Source organism: Anomaloglossus baeobatrachus, chromosome 5 (genome assembly GCF_048569485.1).
Source record: "Anomaloglossus baeobatrachus isolate aAnoBae1 chromosome 5, aAnoBae1.hap1, whole genome shotgun sequence".
Taxonomy (NCBI): domain Eukaryota; kingdom Metazoa; phylum Chordata; class Amphibia; order Anura; family Aromobatidae; genus Anomaloglossus; species Anomaloglossus baeobatrachus.
Window position 1 is genome coordinate 558,498,603 of NC_134357.1, and position 19,525 is coordinate 558,518,127.

Sequence of the window (19,525 nt, forward strand, 5' to 3'; positions counted from 1 at the left end):
TTTTCATCAGCAGGGTTGGAATTGATGGAAGGCCTGCTCTAGAAAGGACTTCAGTATCCGACACCTTATCGTGCCACCGGATCTTCAGAATTGGAAGTGGTTCAATTGCCTAGCATGTCTCCTTTATACAGTCCAAGTCTCACTGGCATACAACAGGGTAGTTAGCACGATCGCTCAGTGGACTTTGAGCTTTGTAATAAGGCTTATTCCACGTCTGTTCCACATGTTGATCAGTAGTCTGCCAAATGCAGAGCTTGCCTTGGCGATTCTGCAGTTGACCTCGATGTCAATTGTCACTGCATGGGAGAGGGTGCTACCAAGGTATGTAAATCGGTCCACTACTTGTAGCTTTTGTCCCTTGACTGTGATGGTGGGCTCTTGATATTTTGCTTTCGGAACTGGCTGATGCATCACTTCGTTCTTTTTTATGTTGATAAGGAGACCAAAGTTGTCGCATGCTGCTGCAAAATTATCCACATTGGTTTGCATATCCTGCTCTGATCCAGCATTCAGGGCACAGTCATCAGTAAAGAGGATGTCACGTAGCACAGTCTCCTTTATCTTGGTGACAGCCTGGAGTCTTCGCAGGTTGAACAGACTCCCATCGGTCCTGTATCTCAGGCTCCCAACTCCCAAGGAACTGTTCTGCAAGACATCTGATAGCATACCTGAAAACATTATGCTGAACAAGGTCGGTCCCAACACGCACCCTTGCTTGACACCGTTTGTGACGGAAAAGGCATTTGAAACGTCTCCATTGTCCAGCACACGGGCCTTCATGCCGTCGTGAAATTGACATACCATCAGGATGAATTTATCAGGGCATCCAAATTTCAACATGATGCGCCACAGGCCTTCACGACTGACAGTGTCAAATGCCTTAGTGAGCTCCACGAAGGTGGTGTACAATTCACGATTCTGCTCTTGACACATTTCTTGGAGTTGTCTGGCTGCGAAGATCATGTCCACAGTGCCACGCTTTTTGCTGAAACCGCACTGCGCTTCAGGTAATAGATCCTGTTCCAGGTTGTCAGTCAGGCAGTTCAGCAACACTCGTGCAAGTATCTTGTCTGTGATGAAAAGCAGTGATATTCCTCTATGATTATCAGACTTTTCGATTCCCTTTCCTATTGTAGAGTTGTATGATGAACGCATTTTTCAGTTCCTGAGGAATGGTTCCTTGATTCCAGAAAGACTAACAGCTTTGTGAGTTTCTCGACAAGCACTGCACCACCATCCTTATAGATCTCTGCTGGTATCGCATCAGATCTTGGGGCCTTGCTACTGGATAGCTGGTTGATGGCCTGTAGGGTTTCAGTCTTTGATGGCAACGAGTCCAAGCTGTGGTTGATATCTATCTGGGGCATCCTGTCGATCGCCTCACTGTTGATGGAAAATGGACAGTTCAATACAGATTGGAAGTGCTCGGCCCAACGCTGTAGAATCAGGGTCTTCTCAGTGATGAGAGTTACACCAGCTGTGTCCAGTAGAAGGGAGCTCTCTGAGGGCTGATGTCCATACACGGATCTGTGGGCTTCATAGAATCATTTAATATTCTTACTATTAGCAAACTTCTGAATTTCGTCTGCTTTGGTACTCAACCAAGAGTCCTGCATCTTACGAAGGTTGCTCTGTATGATCCTGCGAGTATTGTTGAAGGCACTTTTATTGGCTATTGATGATGGGTCGTTCTGATAAGCACGATGAAGGAAGTGCTTTTCAACAAGAAGGGCCTTGATCTCTTCATCATTATCGTCAAACCAGTCCTGCTGTTTCCTGTATGAGGCTCCTAGAACCTTTAGTGCAGAAGCGTGCTCAGTGTCCCAAAAGAGTTCTCAGTCCTTTTCAGCATTTCCCTCTATAATTGCAGCTCTGAGAGTTGGTTATCAAGATCATCAGCTGGTGACGCTGCTGTGTTGGAGTTCCTCAGTCTACTGACATTAATCCATTTCATCGCTGCTTTATTTCCCTTTGGACGTCTCTTTAGCTTGATGTGAAGGCTTAATTTGGAGATAATGAGTCTATGGTCAGTCCAACAGTCAGCGCTCGGCATGGCCTTCGTCACCCTTACATCCTGTCTGTCTTACTATGCACCATCACATAATCAATGGGATGCCAGTGCTCTGAGCGTAGGTGCATCCAGGACGTCTTTTTACGAGTGGGAAGGCGAAAGTTGGTATTGGTGATCTGATCACCAGCTGCACATATCTTCATTAGTAATAGGCCATTGCTGTTACATTTGCCAATTCCAATTTTTCCAATGACGCCATCTCAGGCAGAGTGATAGGAACCTACTCTAGCGTTAAAAATCGCAGAGTAGAATCAGCTTACGGTGTGCTTCACGGATGAAAGTAGGACATCGAGATCTTACTAAAACTTGTCCTTTACTTCATCCAGGTTTGTCATTGTGGGTGCGTAGGCACTGATCAGCATGGCTTCCTTTCCACTCGGCAGTGGGAGATGCAGTGTCATGAGTCGGTCATTCACTCCCTTGGGACTCAATTGGGACAATAGAAATACATGTAGTGTCTTTGCCATGTTCGTTAGTACAGTGTCTGGAGAGACTATGATACATAAAGGCTTTGGCTATATTGGTTCGGTGGGAATTGAGATTTTTATGCAATGTTTGCATTTGTACTGCAGCCCACATTTACACTCAAAAAGATAGATTATGAATTGGATCTGGCAGGTCATATACATTTTTAAAGGGAAGGTTTCCTCCGTTTTAGAAAACCCGAAAAATTGTGTGTTGTGCAAAATAAATTTGTAGCAGAAAACTTTCTTTAATTTGTATGTAAAATTGCCTGGTGGCTGCATGTTTATGGTTTGCTGTGTTGGATAACTTCAAAAGGACTTCATGCGACAAACACACAGTAGTGTCATGCCTCAGGATTCAAACTGGCAAGCCTTTTGTCATGATCCAGGATCGTGAATCTCCGCTCCAGAGTTTCCCAGAACCGGCCTGGTCATGTCAGCAGTTAACCACCATCAGCCTCGTTCTGGTTTCAGGAGACACTTTATCTGCTCTCTGCAATTTTATCCTGGTGCTGGTTATAGTTTTGCTCTGCAGCCTGTGACTGGCTCTGGTGAGAATTCCTGTTTGATCTGATTCCTTGTTACCGTGCCCTGACTTGTACCCTTCCCCGCTCGTCAGTCTGTCCCAGCCCCTGACTTTCCACTCCTGCCTGTTGTTTGTGTTTCCCTCTGCATACCTGATCTCCCGACTTCCGACTTGGTTCTGTTTTCTGACTTGATTTTGATCCTCCCTTTGCAGTGACTCGACTTTCCTGGCTTTAGACACTGACTGTTTGACTACTCTTTTGCCCCTGGTGGTTCACCTGTTAACTGCCTGCTGAAGTTACTCTGCTGTACTTCAGCTGCCTTTCTATTACTGTGTTACTTTGTTTCTCCTTCACTACTCTGCTGCCACGTAGTGGGGAATACACTGTACTGCATCCTACCAACCCTTTGTACAGCGTGACACCTTTATTGTTTGATTGGCTTCTTTCCCAACTGAGCCACAGTGGGTTCTGTTTCTATCCAGGTTCTTATTATTTGTTATCCTTCTTTCATTCTTTTTTCAGACATTCAGACACCAGGTGTTTTCATTTGTTTAGTCTGCCCTATTACCTTTTGGGTGTGGTTATTTAAACCTTCCCCTAGCTGATCTTTCCCATCTGGTCATATTCTTTATGAACCCTGCTTGGAGTTACTGCAATACTGACTTGGATTGCTGCCAGTCAGTTCGAGATCAGCTAGGGATCCTTTCTATCTCTTCCTGATTCAGGGTTTTAGTAGTCTTCCCCTTTGTCACAGTTTTTAAGGAGGCATGTGAAACACTCGACAGCCGATTAAGAAGCCAGGTTTGAGTTATCTCCTAGTCCTGTAGTTAGGGTTATTCCAGCCCGCACAGGGGCCATTAGGAAGGGACTGCTCAGCTAGGAATCTTAACCTTTTCCTATCCAATAAAATTTCCTGTTCTGCCCATTGAAATCTTATTATAATTGGGGGAAAACGTCAAAACAGAATTTTGCAATATGAATGAATTTTGTAAAATAAATCAACAGGAAATCAATTTATTCACATATGAATGATAAACAAGGCAGTGGCCCGACAAAGGAGCGTAACAGAAATTTTGGAATGTCCCCCCTGGGGGGACTCAGGATAGGAAAAGGTTAAGTCTGTAAAGGAACTGGTTGGGCCATGTGTGCTTGTTCTGACATAGGCCCCAGTTTCTTGTGTTAGTAATTACTAGTGCATGACAAGTTGTTTGAGGCATTATTCAACGCTTTTTTGTCTGCAAAAGCGCCATGGACAGTAGTTATTTGATGCCAAAGTCTTCACATAAAGTGTTTTATGTTTGCTTGTATTTCTTTTTTTTTTACTCTGGATATGATGGTTTTCTTTAATATTTTTCCTTTTAGGTGTCACAGGGTGACTTTTAGGAATCCCTGTGCTCCGCTAACCTATGCTATGGAACCCTAGGGTATCCCTAAACTCAGGATTACTCCTGATGGTGGAGATGAAGCGATGGCCGAGAGGACCACCGCAGTGCAGAGTAGGTTACAGTACACAAGACGAGGTGCGAACAACAAGGGTGTATTTATTAACAGGCGGGGAAAGATGTGGAGAAGGCAGGTTCAGGCACGGGGTATACAGTGGCAAAACCTGATTTAACAACACTTTTGTATTCTCTAGCTGGTCCGCTCAATAGCACGGTGCTCCAACTATTACAGGTTCAAGAAACACAAAAAACAGTCCGGTACAATGCTACTCTACACGTAACCTCTCTGACCTCTGCTAAACTGGCCACACGGATGCCGTGTTCTACCTACTGAAGCCTACTTTAGCCCCTAGTATGTGCACAATATTCAACTCACAGTGATGCTGGGGACGTGGATCCAGTCCCGGGGGCCCCCCAACAACAGTCTCATCCGGAGGTGCGCACTTCTCCTGGGCCGGGTTAAGGAGATCAAAATCTTCTTCTTGCTTCAGATTCCTCGCTTGTTCCCTGTTATCTGCAAGTCTCTCTCTCGATTCAGAAGAAAAACTCCAATCCTCCGAGACACACCGGCTGTGTGTTCCTTCACATGCATCTAAAAGCAAAACAGAAACTCCCTTCTCTTCTTACACTCGAGCTGTCCATTAGCACACTTTCTGCAGGGGGAGCAGAACATTCCATTACCCCTCAACATGGGGAGGTTTCTGTCTCTTAAAGTGGCAGCGTGTTTCTTATTGTCCATAGCAGTAGCACCCCCCAATATGCCTCCCCACTTAAATGATGGTCGTCCTCGGCCATCACAGCTTCGAGCCCACTGTGTTTTGAAGGAAGGTTCAAACCTGTAGAGGAGACAACAATGGCAGTACAGCAGACCTAGTACATTGTTCAACATATCGGATTGGTGGAACCCCTGCAGTAGACCTCTGAGATCTTCTAAGATCTTGACTATCAGGCCCGGCTTGACTAGCTTCCGGCGGAACACTTGCTGTGGGAGCTGCAGTGGAATCTTGGCTGGTCTCTTCTTCCCGTGGCGGTAGTGGCTCATCCATGTGATCTCCGTTTCCGGAAGGCTGAGGATCCCCCCCCTGCATCGGGGGCTGTCCACCAGTCATCATCGACTTCACACACAGGTGACGTATGTTCAGGGAGTGGGGCAGAGACTGCAGGAGATCTTGGCGTAGAAAGAGCTTCAGACCGGCATGGTCGCAACATATTTCTCTGTAGTACTCTAGGGCCGGACGCTCCATTCTCAATTTGCACCTTGTAGACCGGGCCGTCAGCATACACCCATTCGATTACTCTGTAGGGTTGAACTTCCCATCTTTCACTCAGTTTACCCTTGGGGCGTTTCTCTCTGACTAACACTCGATCTCCAGGTTGAAGCGGTATCTCTTGAATCGGTTTAGGGCTCATATGTTCTTTCTTCTGTAGCTGTTGACAAGCCAACCGACATATCGTCTGTAATCGTTGTCGATGTTCTTTCACCCACGAAGTGACAGTTCGTTCCATGAAATCCTCTGGCTGCTCCAAATTCAGCTCGATGATTTCTTGCCCAACTCTTCCAAACAGCAGTAGATATGGGGTGTAACCTGTAGTGGAGTGAACTCGGTTATTGTAGGCCCAGACCAGTTCTGCCAGGTAATCCGGCCAACATGCCTTCTTATCTTCCTCTAATGTTCTCAGCATTTGAAGTAGAGTTCGGTTGAAGCGTTCACATGCTCCATTGCCTTGGGGATGGTAAGGTGTAGTCCGAGATCGCTCGATGTCATACATACGACATAATTCCTCCATCACCTTGCCTTGAAAACATGCGCCTTGATCGGAGTGGATCCGCTTCGGGCATCCATACACCCGGATGAAGTCTTGGCAGATGGCCCGTGCCGCCGACTCAGCAGTCTGATCTCTAGTCGGGGTGACTACAGCGAACTTGGAGAAATGGTCGGTCATAACCAAACAGTATTGTAGTCCCCGAGTGGAGTGTCCCACGAGGAGATAATCAATCATCAACAGTTCTAGCGGTTCTTTGGTCTGTATGGTCTGAATGGGTGCCCTTTGTTCGGTGCTTTTAACGAGGTCGCATACTCAACATTGCCGGCAAACCTCTTCCACCACAGACTCCAACCTGGGGCAGTACACGTACTGCTGTAACCATTGGTAGGTCTTTGCAGGTCCAAAGTGAGCGCCAAACTCGTGAGCTTCCTTAGCTACCTCTTGAGCCATTTTTCCGGGGATGACCACCTGCCATCTTGCTTCTAAATCTTTTGGCTGTTGTCTCTTACGATATAACACTGATCCTCGAACTTCCAGTCTATCCCACTGGTGTAAGACACTCTTCATCTCGGCGTCCAGGTTAGCCCTTTCTTGTTTGTCTGGCTTCTGCTTCTCAGTTACCCAGTGTTTCATCTGTAGCAGCCCTTCGTCTGCATCTTGAGCAGTCCCCATTCTTCATTGGTTCTCCCCAGGGACCGGGGCAGTGTGCAAGCCTGCCTACTCAACTGGGACGCAACCACCGAGGGCCCAAACTTGCTAAAGTCTGGCGTTTCTTCCTCCTCTAATCGTTCATCGAGATCCCCCACTGGGGTCTCCACCGTCACTCTTGACAGCCCATCCGCATTTGCGTTTTCGGTAGCAGGGCGATAACAGATGGTAAAGTCAAACTTTGCAAGGCGAGCCACCCACCATTGTTCCAAGGCTCCCAATTTGGTATTCTCAAGGTGGGCCAGAGGATTATTGTCTGTCCGGACATGGATCTTGGTTCCTGTCAGGAAGCCAGCAAATTTCTCTGTCATGGCCCACACTAGGGCCAGGAGCTCTAGTCGAAAGGAGCTGTAATTGTGGGGGTTTCTTTCGCTGTCCCGCAGGGACCTACTGGCGTAGCCAATGACTCTCATGTCCATTTTGCATCTGAGACAATACGGCACCGAGTCCATGAAGGCTACCATCTGTGTACAGCAGAAATGGTCAGTCGAAGTCCGCATAGGCCAGGATCGGGGCTGAAGTAAGGGCATTCTTCAAAGCCTGAAAAGCCTCATCTTGCCTTTGAGCCCAAGAGATGCCCTGGTTCTTCGACACTCCGGCGGTCCCCCTCAGCAGCTCGTTCAAAGGACCCGCCACCTTTGCGAAGTCTTTGACGAACTGGCGGTAATACCCGGCGAGTCCAAGAAATGCCTTGAGTTCCCTCACCGTTCGAGGGACTGGCCACTTCTGAATGGCCGCCACCTTTTCTGCGGAGGGTAGGACTCCATCTTGCGACACTGTGTGGTCCAGGTACTCGATCTCTCTCTCTTGAAGAGGTGGCATTTTTTGGGCTTCACCTTCAGGTTATGAGCCTGCAGTCTCCAGAGTACCTGTCCAAGCCGGTCAAGGTGTTCTTTGAACGTGGCCAAGAACACCATGATGTCATCCAGATAGATCAGGGTCGCTTCAAAATTTAGGTCTCCCAAGCACTTTTCCATCAACCGTTGAAACGTGCCCGGAGCATTGGAGAGTCCGAAGGGCATCCGGTTAAACTCAAACTATCCCATCGGGAGGATGAACACGGTCTTGGCTTTGTCTTTTTCCGCCACAGGTACTTGCCAGTACCCGCTTGCTAAATCCAAGGTGGAGAAGTACTTAGCCTTCCCCAAGGCCGTCAAGGATTCTTCGATTTGTGGTAATGGGTACGAGTTGCGAACAGTACAAGCGTTAAGTTTTCTGTAGTCTACACAGAACCGGATGGTTCCATCCTTTTTCTTGACGAGTACCACCGGGGCCGCCCAAGGGCTCTGGCTGCCCTGCACTATTCCTGAATCCAGCATCTGCTTCAGTAACGTCTTTACCTCTTGGTACATCTTGGGAGGGATCTGTCGGTACCGTTCTCGAATCGGGCGAGCTTCCCCGGTCGGTATCTCATGCATGATGGCTTCAGTGCAGCCGAAATCTTCAGCGTGGCAAGCGAATGCGGCCTGGTTCTCCCACAGCATAGCTTCTACTGCTTGCACACGCTCAGGGCCCAGCGAATTCACATCCACTTCCATCTGATCGAGGATGGCCTTTCCACTCCACTCTGGGGATGGCATCTCTTTGGCCCTCGCAGAGACTGCTAGGGTCCACCCCACACCTTCTATCGGCGATATGGATATCTCTTTATGACTCATTACCTCGCCTTTATGTACGTACACCAGGGCCAGATCCGTCCCTCGAGGCAAGGTGGCCTCACCGGGGCCCACATTCAAGGCTCAGATAGGGACGCATCCTTGTTGGACCACAGCTACCGTACGAGCTATCATAACTTCTTGGTCCACTCTTCCGGTTGCTACAGGCTGAACAATCACTTCTATCCCATCGAGATTGCGATAGGTTCCCACTGGGAGGTGTAATATACTTTCTCGGCCGGGAGGCAGGATTATAGGTTCCTTCCCAGGAGCCCTGATGACCCCTACCGTCTGATGAGATGGCACACTCTTCTGCGTCCCACAGACGCGGATCAGCCGTTGAAGTGCTTCCTGTGTAGGCTTATGTGTAGTAACTTGCTTCCAGTATCCGGGTCCCCGTTTGGTGAACATAATCTGATCTAATTCACGTAGGACATTCATCCCCAATATTACAGGTACATCTTCGTTGATGGGCTCGGGGACTAGTAGGATCCCTTTTTTCCTCACTTCTTGCCCACAGATTCGAACATTCATCCACACAACTCCTGTGACCGGGATCGGTTGTTGATTAGCAGCAATCACCCGGATCAGGGTCTCTTTCTCTGGCCTGGCCAATGTCTGGAAATGTTGATTGAAATATGCTTCTGGCATCGTCGTCACTTGTGACCCAGTATCTATCAAGCAATTCACTGGGACACTCTCGAATTCAGCACGTAGGATGGGACAACCAGCAATCAAATGTTCGTTATGATACGGAGCGGCCTCCCTTCTCGCCTCCCCCGCAGAGTGCCGCACTACTGCGGGGGTTGGTAGTTTAACGATGGCTTCCGTTGGCTTTGAGTGTTATTCCGGCACCCCCTGGCAATATGCCCCCGATCTCCACATCCCCAGCAGTGGATGTCTTCTCCTCGCTGGGGAATACCTCATGCCTTTGGTGGCTGACAAGAGGAAGCCTGCAGCCTCCAGTCCCCCATTGGTAGAGCCGAGGAATTATTGCGTGAGTATGATGGGCCAGGTTGGAAGGAGGAGGATGCAGCTGGGTAGGTATTTTCACCAGACAAGTCCCTCATTCTTTGCTCCATCTGGGTCAGCTTCTCCTGTACGTTGAGAACGGATTTCTGTAAATCTTGCACCACCTGGACCAGTCCCACCTGGCAGTTTGGGTCCACTCTGGAGGTGGCGGTTTGGACGCACACCACTCCAGATGCGTAACTTTCTTCTTTACTTCGGGCTACTGCTTCTGCTAGGATTTGACGAAAAGTAAGAGCCGGATTCGCTCAGACCCGTTCTGCCAGGGCTCGCCGCAAGGATACGCTATGCAATCCCAGAATAAACTGTTCCCGGAGTATCCGGTCGGTAATGCCTTTGCCGCCGAGTCCATCTGACTCCTTTCTCTGGATCTCCGCTAACACTTCTTGTAGTGCTGTTGCATACTGAGAGATCCCTTCTTCCCGCTGCAGCCTCGAAAAAAATTTGGCGCGAAGATGTTCCGCGCTAGCAGTCTCGCCATAGATCTCTTCCAAGAATCCAACTAACTCTTTCAGGGTACTACGGGTGGCTTCTGGTTGTAGACAGACATTTCTACGTGCTTCTCCCTCTAGGGCAGTCAAAGCGATGTCCACCTCAAGCTCTGGGCTGATGTTATACACTTTCAGGGTGCTCTGCAGCCGGGACACCCAGTCGCACAGTGCCATGTTATTGCCATCGAATTTTGGTAGCACACTAAATATGGTGCCCATTGGAAGTGTCCTTGCAAGGGTTCCACCATTTCCCACAGCACCCCCATTAACATTAGCGTTCCCGCCGTTGCTGTCTGCTGCCTCCATCTTGGTGACCGTACCCTGCTCGCAGCGCCACTTGAAGCGATGGCCGAGAGGACCACCGCAGTGCAGAGTAGGTTACAGTACACAAGACGAGGTGCGAACAACAAAGGTGTATTTATTAACAGGCGGGGAAAGATGTGGAGAAGGCAGGTTCAGGCACGGGGTATACAGTGGCAAAACCTGATTTAACAACACTTTTGTATTCTCTAGCTGGTCCGCTCAATAGCACGGTGCTCCAACTATTACAGGTTCAAGAAACACAAAAAACAGTCAGGTACAATGCTACTCTACACGTAACCTCTCTGGCCTGTGCTAAACGGGCCACACGGATGCCGTGTTCTACCTACTGAAGCCTACTTTAGCCCCTAGTATGTGCACAATATTCAACTCACAGTGATGCTGGGGACGTGGATCCAGTCCCGGGGGCCCCCCAACAACAGTCTCATCCGGAGGTGCGCACTTCTCCTGGGCCGGGTTAAGGAGATCAAAATCTTCTTCTTCTTGCTTCAGATTCCTCGCTTGTTCCCTGTTATCTGCAAGTATCTCTCTCGATTCAGAAGAAAAACTCCAATCCTCCGAGACACACCGGCTGTGTGTTCCTTCACATGCATCTAAAAGCAAAACAGAAACTCCCTTCTCTTCTTACACTCGAGCTGTCCATTAGCACACTTTCTGCAGGGGGAGCAGAACATTCCATTACCCCTCAACACGGGGAGGTTTCTGTCTCTTAAAGTGGCAGCGTGTTTCTTATTGTCCATAGCAGTAGCACCCCCCAATAGAGATGTCCGAGTCCAATTCCTGGCTATTCTCCTGACTAGTACTACTCTGATACGTTCCTCCCACCAGGGAAAGACAGAGCAAGAGTGTGATGGATAACAGATAGACAGACAAGGGAATATCAAAATTCTGACACTGCAAATACACAGGAATAGACTCGGGAGTAAAACAAGAGCAGAAAGGTAACAACAAAAAGGCACAAGGGTTAATTCCACAACTACACACAGCAACAAGTATAACAACCACCAGATGGTCTGGATCACAACACCTCACCAGGCCAATAAAATATAGCTGGCATTGAAGGCAGGATCTGGCCAGCATATATAGGAGGGCAGCAGATGTGATTGGCTTCCCCAGAACATGTGATCACAAGGAGGCTAAAAAGCAGACCAGTAGAGATTAACTCTTGCTAGCCTGCCTATGAATTACCACTCTGCAGGTCGACACCCGGGTCTGCTTGCATTGAACACAGACACCAGAAAACTTATCGGGCGAAGTGTCAGAATCCAATGTCACCATGACAGTCGGTGAAGTTTGTAAAAATCTCTATGTGACGTTAGGTTTCTGTAAATTACATGAAAACGCCATAAAGCAGTTGTTAAAATGTTACAAAAATAAAATTGGCACCAATAATAAACACATTCAAGACAGAAAGAGATCATTCCCCATACTTGGTAAAAACAGAGAGAAGGCAGATTCCATATATATGAGGTAATCAAAAGACAGCATCCTTTATTTTATCTGAAGCAGAGAGCTATAGACCCTCCTCCATTTTATCTTCCAGGAGACATACATCTCAGTACCACGTTATCCAGTAGATAAAAAAAATAATCAAAATTGAGAAGTCTCATGGCTGACAGAAAAGATGGAAACAATTAGCCAGTTTCTAGATTCCACTTCATCAGTTTATATTACTTCAGTCACCATCTTTTCAGTCACCAGAAAAAGATATAAACTAGTAAGTAATCAATTTGGATTATTTTTCGTTTTTTTTGAGGCACACAGAGAGGGAAGGCCTCTGCTCCAGATTCAATCTTCCAAATATATCATCATGACAGTCGGGGGCCTACCAATGGTATCCTAGAATAGGGTCTTTAAAAATCCAAAGCAAAAAAAAAAGCTAAAATACAGTTATATTAGCTAATAAAATTAGTTATATTAGCTAATAAAATTACTGGAGAGACAATTTGAATATTTCCCAGAGGGGCATTGCAGCTATAAGTCCCCTTACCTGGCAGCCAGACTGGCTTGCAAAGTCTCCTTAAGGAGAATAGTGTTCCCCCGTGGTCCCCACATAGCTTTCTCATGAGCCAGATCAGACACCCCCATACTTTGCACTGACGAGGGGCAAGCACCCCGAAACACCGTGTCTGCAAATTGGGATTCTGATCTGGCTTATATATCCTGAGTCATATTTCAAAGGATTGTTGAAAATCCACTTGTGACTTTTAGGATCGCTACTTCCAATAGGTGGCGCTGTGCTAGAGTTTGTCTCCTTTCCTGGGAGACAATTTGAATATTTCCCAGAGGGGCATTGCAGCTATAAGTCCCCTTACCTGGCAGCCAGACTGGCTTGCAAAGTCTCCTTAAGGAGAATAGTGTTCCCCCGTGGTCCCCACATAGCTTTCTCATGAGCCAGATCAGACACCCCCATACTTTGCACTGACGAGGGGCAAGCACCCCGAAACACCGTGTCTGCAAATTGGGATTCTGATCTGGCTTATATATCCTGAGTCATATTTCAAAGGATTGTTGAAAATCCACTTGTGACTTTTAGGATCGCTACTTCCAATAGGTGGTGCTGTGCTAGAGTTTGTCTCCTTTACTGGAGAGACAATTCTAATAAAATTAGGCTTTCTGAATAATATGTCCCCAGAGTGCCTATTTTACAATGTACAGCTCATACTGCAGATAACAGCCCCTGATACAACTATAGCAAGGGTGGGGAATCTACGGCTCACGTGCCATTTATAGCCAGCAAATACCAGGGGTTGTTGTGCTTGAGCTGTCGGCCTCGTTTGTCCAACTGTTGGGCCTTTAATTCTTTCTTGGATTGCACACAGCGTTCACTACTGAACGCCACGACACATGCAACTCTGGATTACATCCCGACGCTGGCTACTGCAAGCCTTAGGATGCTCATAGTGTTCTGTGCCTCAGTCCAGCTCCTATGGTGAGTGCAGCATTTAATGTATGCAGAAGTCCGGAAGTTTTGTCTTTTAATGTATCCAGCAATCTCGGTGTCTCATATGTGATTATATATATATATATATATATATATATATATATACACATATATACACTGCAGTCTAGGTATCTCCTGTATGATGTATACACAACAGTCTCAGAATCTCCTATGTAATGTATACAGCAGTCTCAGTGTCTCCTATATGATGTATATACAGCAGTCTCTGTATCTCCAATATAATGTATATACAGCAGTCTCTGTATCTCCTATTTGATGTATACATCAGTTTGTCTCTCATTGTCTTGTGTCATGCACACCTCCAACTGCTTGAGTTCTATAAACCTTACATGAGCAGTGATTTTCCACTGTGAAGAGACTCTTATTGAAATATTTCTGTTCAAAACAACTTAATACTGTGATGCGTTCTTTACAAAACATCATTGCAAAGAGTTGACTGTTCTCTAGACCGACACAAATCTAAAAAAAGCAGTAGAAACATCAATACCACCTTACATCACACATTAACTAAACATATAGACTTCCAGCTATCACAATAGGCTGTTAATTGTTTGACCAAATATAACAGGATAATTTTTAAGTTGATAAATTTTATACGGTCTACGAATGATGTTAGAAGTATTAATATTGCCATTGGCAGAAAAAAAAAAAAGTCCCTCACCCCTGATCTATAGCACCTGTCCTGGATCCACATTTCTAGACGTGGGAAACTGATCCAGTAGATCAGCGATATGTGCTGATATAATCTGTATCATGAATGAGGCTAAGTATTTATTTATTAGCTGGTGAGATACATGGCACCATACTGTGGGAACACTGTATTATGTGTGAGTATGGTGTTACAATAGGAACATTATACTGTGTGTGGGGGGATGGCGGTACTGTGGAAACATTATGTGTGTGGGGGAGATGGTGGTACTGTGGGAACATTATACTGTGTGTGGGGGAGGATGGCGGTACTGTGGAAACATTATACTGTGTGTGGGGGAGATGGTGGTACTGTGGGAACATTATACTGTGGGGGGATGGCGGTACTATGGGAACATTATGCTGTGTGTGGGGGATGGCGATACTGTGGGAACATTATACTGTGTGTGTGGGGGAGGATGGTGGTACTGTGTAAACATTATACTGTGTGTGGGGGGATGGCGGTACTGTGGGAACATTATACTGTGTGTGGGGGGGATGGCGATACTGTGGGAACATTATACTGTGTAGGGGGATGGCGGTACTGTGGGAACATTCTACTGTGTGTGGGGGTATGGTGGTACTGTGGGAACATTCTACTGTGTGTGGGGGGATGGCGGTACTGTGGGAACATTATACTGTGTGTGTGGGGGATGGTGGTACTGTGGGAACATTCTACTGTGTGTGGGGGTATGGCGGTACTGTGGGAACATTCTACTGTGTGTGGGGGGATGGCGGTACTGTGGGAACATTATACTGTGTGTGTGGGGAATGGTGGTACTGTGGTAACATTCTACTGTGTGTGGGGGTGATGGCGGTATGTGGGAACATTATACTGTGTGTGGGGAGGATGACGGTACTGTGGGAATGTTATACCGTGTGTGTGGGTGGATGGCGGTACTGTAGGAACATTATACTGTGTGTGGGGGATGGTGGTGCTGTGGGAACATTATACCATGTGTGGGGGATGGTGGTGCTGTGGGAACATTATACTGTGTGTGGAGGGATGGAGGTACTGTGGTAACATTATACTGTGTGAGAGGACCATACTATATATCCTTTCTTTTATAATTGGGTCGTATGTGTTTATGAAAAGAAAAGGAAACAAAAAGTTACAATTCTCAAAGTGGCATAAAAAAATACCTTAATAGTTTCCAAGCTGAAGGGGTTAAAGTGTCCTGAGCCCAGTAATGGGAAATCTCCACACACCTCCACCTGCAGAGCCGCACACTAGATATATGGTCTGTGCTTCCAGGACCTGTAATGATGTCACATGGAGGGGAGGAGTCAGGGTCACATGGTCAGCTCCTCAGTGTATGCAGGACTCTGCTGTGCTGGTTGTCATGGTGCTGGATGAGGTGAAGGTTATGTGTGGTGTCAGGAGGGGTTTACAGTGTGGATATAGCAGAGCCGTGTGTGTACGAGGTGTATGGAGCGGAGCCGTGTGTGTCTGAGGTACGAGAAGTGGAGCCGTGTGTACGAGGTGTGAGGTGGAGCCGTGTGTGTACGAGGTGTGAGGTGGAGCCGTCTGTGTACGAGGTGTGAGGTGGAGCCGTCTGTGTACGAGGTGTGAGGTGGAGCCGTGTGTGTACGAGGTGTGAGGTGGAGCCGTGTGTGTACGAGGTGTGAGGTGGAGCCGTCTGTGTACGAGGTGTGAGGTGGAGCCGTGTGTACACGAGGTGTGAGGTGGAGCCGTGTGTGTACGAGGTGTGAGGTGGAGCCGTGTGTGTACGAAGTGGAGCCGTGTGTGTACGAGGTGGAGCCGTGTGTGTACGAGGTGGAGCCGAGTGTGTACGAGGTTTATTGCGCGACATTAGATTTTTTTTTTTTCACCCAGCTCCTTTATTCTCTCTCCACCCATCTTTCCCCATCTCCTTTTTTCCTCTTTCATGAATGAATAGTACAAGCAAAGGTTAGAAACGTTGTAATATTTCTCATCAGAGAAATCTGCATTTTCGCCTCTGGATCTATCATTTGCCCTCCGTTCACAGATAAAATCTGTCTCTAGTGTAGACACATTTTCACATTACTGAGGGAGGAGATAATAACACTGCGGAGAGAGGAGGACGATGAAGGAGCTAGAGGACGGAGGAGACAGGCTGCTGCAAGTGCACCAGAAAGCAGAGAAAGAGGCTGCTGCAAAGTATTTCCTGGGCTTTCCACTGTCAGTCCAGAAGGGGAGGGCTGTGTCGCCCAATAATTGTGTATTTTAGAGATCTGATTTGAAACAGAAGTTACCAGAAACTAAAAGTAGAAGTGTTACAAAGGACTAAGCGTGACACAGGACTGGCACTTCCAATTCCATAGCTCTATTAACTTGCAGCACAAACATTTAAGTGTCACGGGTGTGTCACACTTGACAGACTCCTGTGGTGTCCAGCTGTAGAAGGTCGTAGCATTTGTCTACACAAGCTGCTCCCTGACATTCCCTTTTTCCTTGCCTGGGATTTATCCTTTGCTCTTTAGGACTCTGCGGATTTCCTCACCTTTCAGCTGTTAATCATCTGCACTTTCTGTGTGGCTTTAAATACTCTCATTTCCCCTTGCTGTTTGCTGGTGAGAGACTTAAGCCTAAGAAACACGACATGAAAATTGGAGCGAGTGGAATGCGAACATCCCATTCCACTTGGGCCAATATTACTCTATGTTCCAGCACCCGTGAGCGATTATTCTCTCTGCCCTAATCGGACCGAGAAAACAGCCGCAGCATGCTGCGGGTGCAATGCGATCCTTGTTTCTCTCGCACCCATTCAAGTCTATGCGGCGAGAGAAAAATTGCACTGCACTGGTGTACAGCGAGTGCAGGGCGAGAATGGCAATAGCCAGCTATGGAGGAGAGAGGGAGATAAATCCCTCCCCTCCGCAGCACCTGCCCGCCCCTCCTCAGCACTGGCGCCCCTCCTCAAAGCCAGCCCGCCCCCCGCAGCTGTGGTCCAATCGCACGAACAGACCACAGTCGCAGTGACACTCGGCTCCTGCTGTGCTGCCAGCGTGAGCTGAGTGTCATGCGAGGATCGCAGTAGTACCGATGTGGCCCCAGCCTTAAGGCCACATTACACACTGCGATATCGTTATCGATATCGCTAGCGTGGGTACCTGCCCCCATCGGTTGTGCGACACGGGGAAATCGCTGCCCGTGGCGCACAACATCGCCCAGACCCGTCACACTACTTACCTGCCTAGCGACGTCGCTGTGACCGGTGAACCGCCTCCTTTCTAAGGGGGCGGTTCGTTTGACGTCACTAAGTGGCCGCCCAATAGAAGCGGAGGGGCGGAGATGAGCGGGACGTAACATGTCGCCCAACTCGTTCCTTCCGCATTGCTGGCGGGACGCAGGTAAGGTGAAGTTCCTCGTTCCTGCGGTGTCACATGGAGCGATGTGTGCTGCCGCAGGAACGACAAACTACATCGTTACTGCAGCAACAACGATAATTGAGAATGGACCCCCATGTCACCAATGAGCGATTTTGCACGTTTTTGAGACAATGTAAAATCGCTCATAGGTGTCACACGCAACGACATCGCTAAAGCGGCCGGATGTGCGTCACAAATTCCGTGGCCCCAACGAGATCGCTTTAGCGATGTCGTAGCGTGTAAAGCAGCCTTAAGAAACCTACACAGGCTATGGATATAAGCAGTCAGCTTGTATCCATGTGAAGAAACTTTGTGGTTTGTTGCCGCATCTCTGAGTCTTCCTGGAGAGAAGTTGCTCATGAGCTTTCCCCTTTATGTGCTCCTTGTGTCTTCTTTAGAGCTTTTACTCACTCCAAAACTGCCCTAAAAAAAAATGGTAGGTTTGTAGTATGCATGCTAGGAGTGATTACCAGTATTATTGCCCCATGTACATCACCAACTGCTTTGAGAAATACCACACAACTTCCCATTATTGAATTGGCATGAATAAATCCAAATTGTGTGGTAGCGGCTTTCTTTTTTTTTTTTTTTCTTCAAATAATTTATATTTTCTGTTTAGTGGGCCCAAGAAGAGATTTTATTTATTACTTATCCCAGAAAAATTACTATTTTTATCAGTAAAACACATTTTAACCCGTTTCACCATTAATTCCAGGACTTGATTACTTACATACCAAACTGTTATTCAGACAAATTCTCGTCCACATGCCCACCTCTGTATACTCCAGACTGTGGACCCCACAAATGTTCTTGAAAAGTCAGGTTATCTGATAATGAATTTCAGGACTTGATCACTCACATAAAATTTTTAGACCATTTATCGTAATTTGACTGTTTTTAAGACTGTCATTATTTATATTAGTGATTCGGCCACAATCATTTTATTGAGAGATTTCTAATAATGAGGCTGTTCCATATATATACACACTATGGGCTTTACTGCATAGTTCTTGCCGAACCTCTTATACTGGATAATACTTTCAGGATTCTGTGGGGGATTGGTTATTCTGTGTCTATAGCAGGTCCTACCTTGGCGGGCAGGAACCTGTTATGGTGGTGTACCACGTCGAGTGGCACTTTTGGTCCGTAACAGGAATTCATGGCGCTAAATAGATGTTGTTCGACTAGTCTCTGAAAGATAAATATAAATCTGTCATTCTTGCCCTGCTGGTGATCTTTCATTTTTTGGAACAAACTTGGGTTTGACACATAGTTGGCTTCATTTTCTCCATATTTTGAACATTTTGCCATTTGCCCCAGAACAGTTTATTCTTCTTGCTACAGTATATGCAGTTGCGGGACAACTGTTTTGTTTGTGACTTTCGACTAACATCCACACTAATTCGAACCTCCCACTCCCGAATCCAAGACTTCTTTCGAGCTCCACCAAACCTCTGGAACGCTCTACCCCAAGAAGTTAGGACAAATCACAACTTACTCAGCTTCAGACGCACCCTAAAAACGCATCTTTTTAGGGCAGCCTATCACAATCCCTATCCAAACTAATTTCACCTAATCCCTCCACATCTTCTCAGATAAGTACCCCACGTCAAACTCCATGGCACCCAAATGCATCTCAAGGTCCTGGCCAACTGATCCACAAAGCCATTATCTATCTCCCATTTTCTTGAGATGGCTGGATTGTCATTGTAAATAAGCACTTGTACCTTGTCCGTCCCTCCCCCCCCCATCTCACTGTAGATTGTAAGCTCTCACAAGCAGGGTTGTCTTTTTTCCCTTTAAATATTGTATTTTCGATAACTATTACTTGTTTGTATATGATCTTTCTGAATTGTAAAGTGCTGCGGAATATGTTGGCGCTATAGAAATAAAGATGATGATTATTATTATTATTATTATTTGTGAGGCCAAGTTTTATAATCAGTAAATGTGTATTTCGGAGCATGCCATCCTTTTGTAAGCAATAATTCTTGGAACAATTGACTTATTTGGTAGCTCAATATCTCTGTATGTCTTGAATGGG

The 19,525-nt window shown here is 46.9% G+C and overlaps 2 protein-coding genes and 1 long non-coding RNA gene across 3 annotated transcripts in view; 1 reads left to right on the forward strand and 2 right to left on the reverse strand.

Moving 5' to 3' along the window:
- The window catches only part of LOC142312340 (oocyte zinc finger protein XlCOF29-like), a 43,467-nt gene extending 28,092 nt beyond the window's left edge, over window positions 1-15,375 (reverse strand). Inside the window, exon 1 of the mRNA XM_075351275.1 lies at window positions 15,271-15,375. The gene's annotated coding sequence lies outside the window, so the exon portion shown is untranslated. The remainder of the gene's footprint in view (window positions 1-15,270) is intronic.
- Window positions 1-19,525, forward strand: part of LOC142312356 (uncharacterized) — a 141,096-nt gene that overhangs the window by 58,040 nt on the left and 63,531 nt on the right. The gene's annotated exons all lie outside the window — the stretch shown is intronic.
- The window catches only part of LOC142312345 (uncharacterized), a 180,173-nt gene that overhangs the window by 38,024 nt on the left and 122,624 nt on the right, over window positions 1-19,525 (reverse strand). The window lies entirely within an intron of this gene.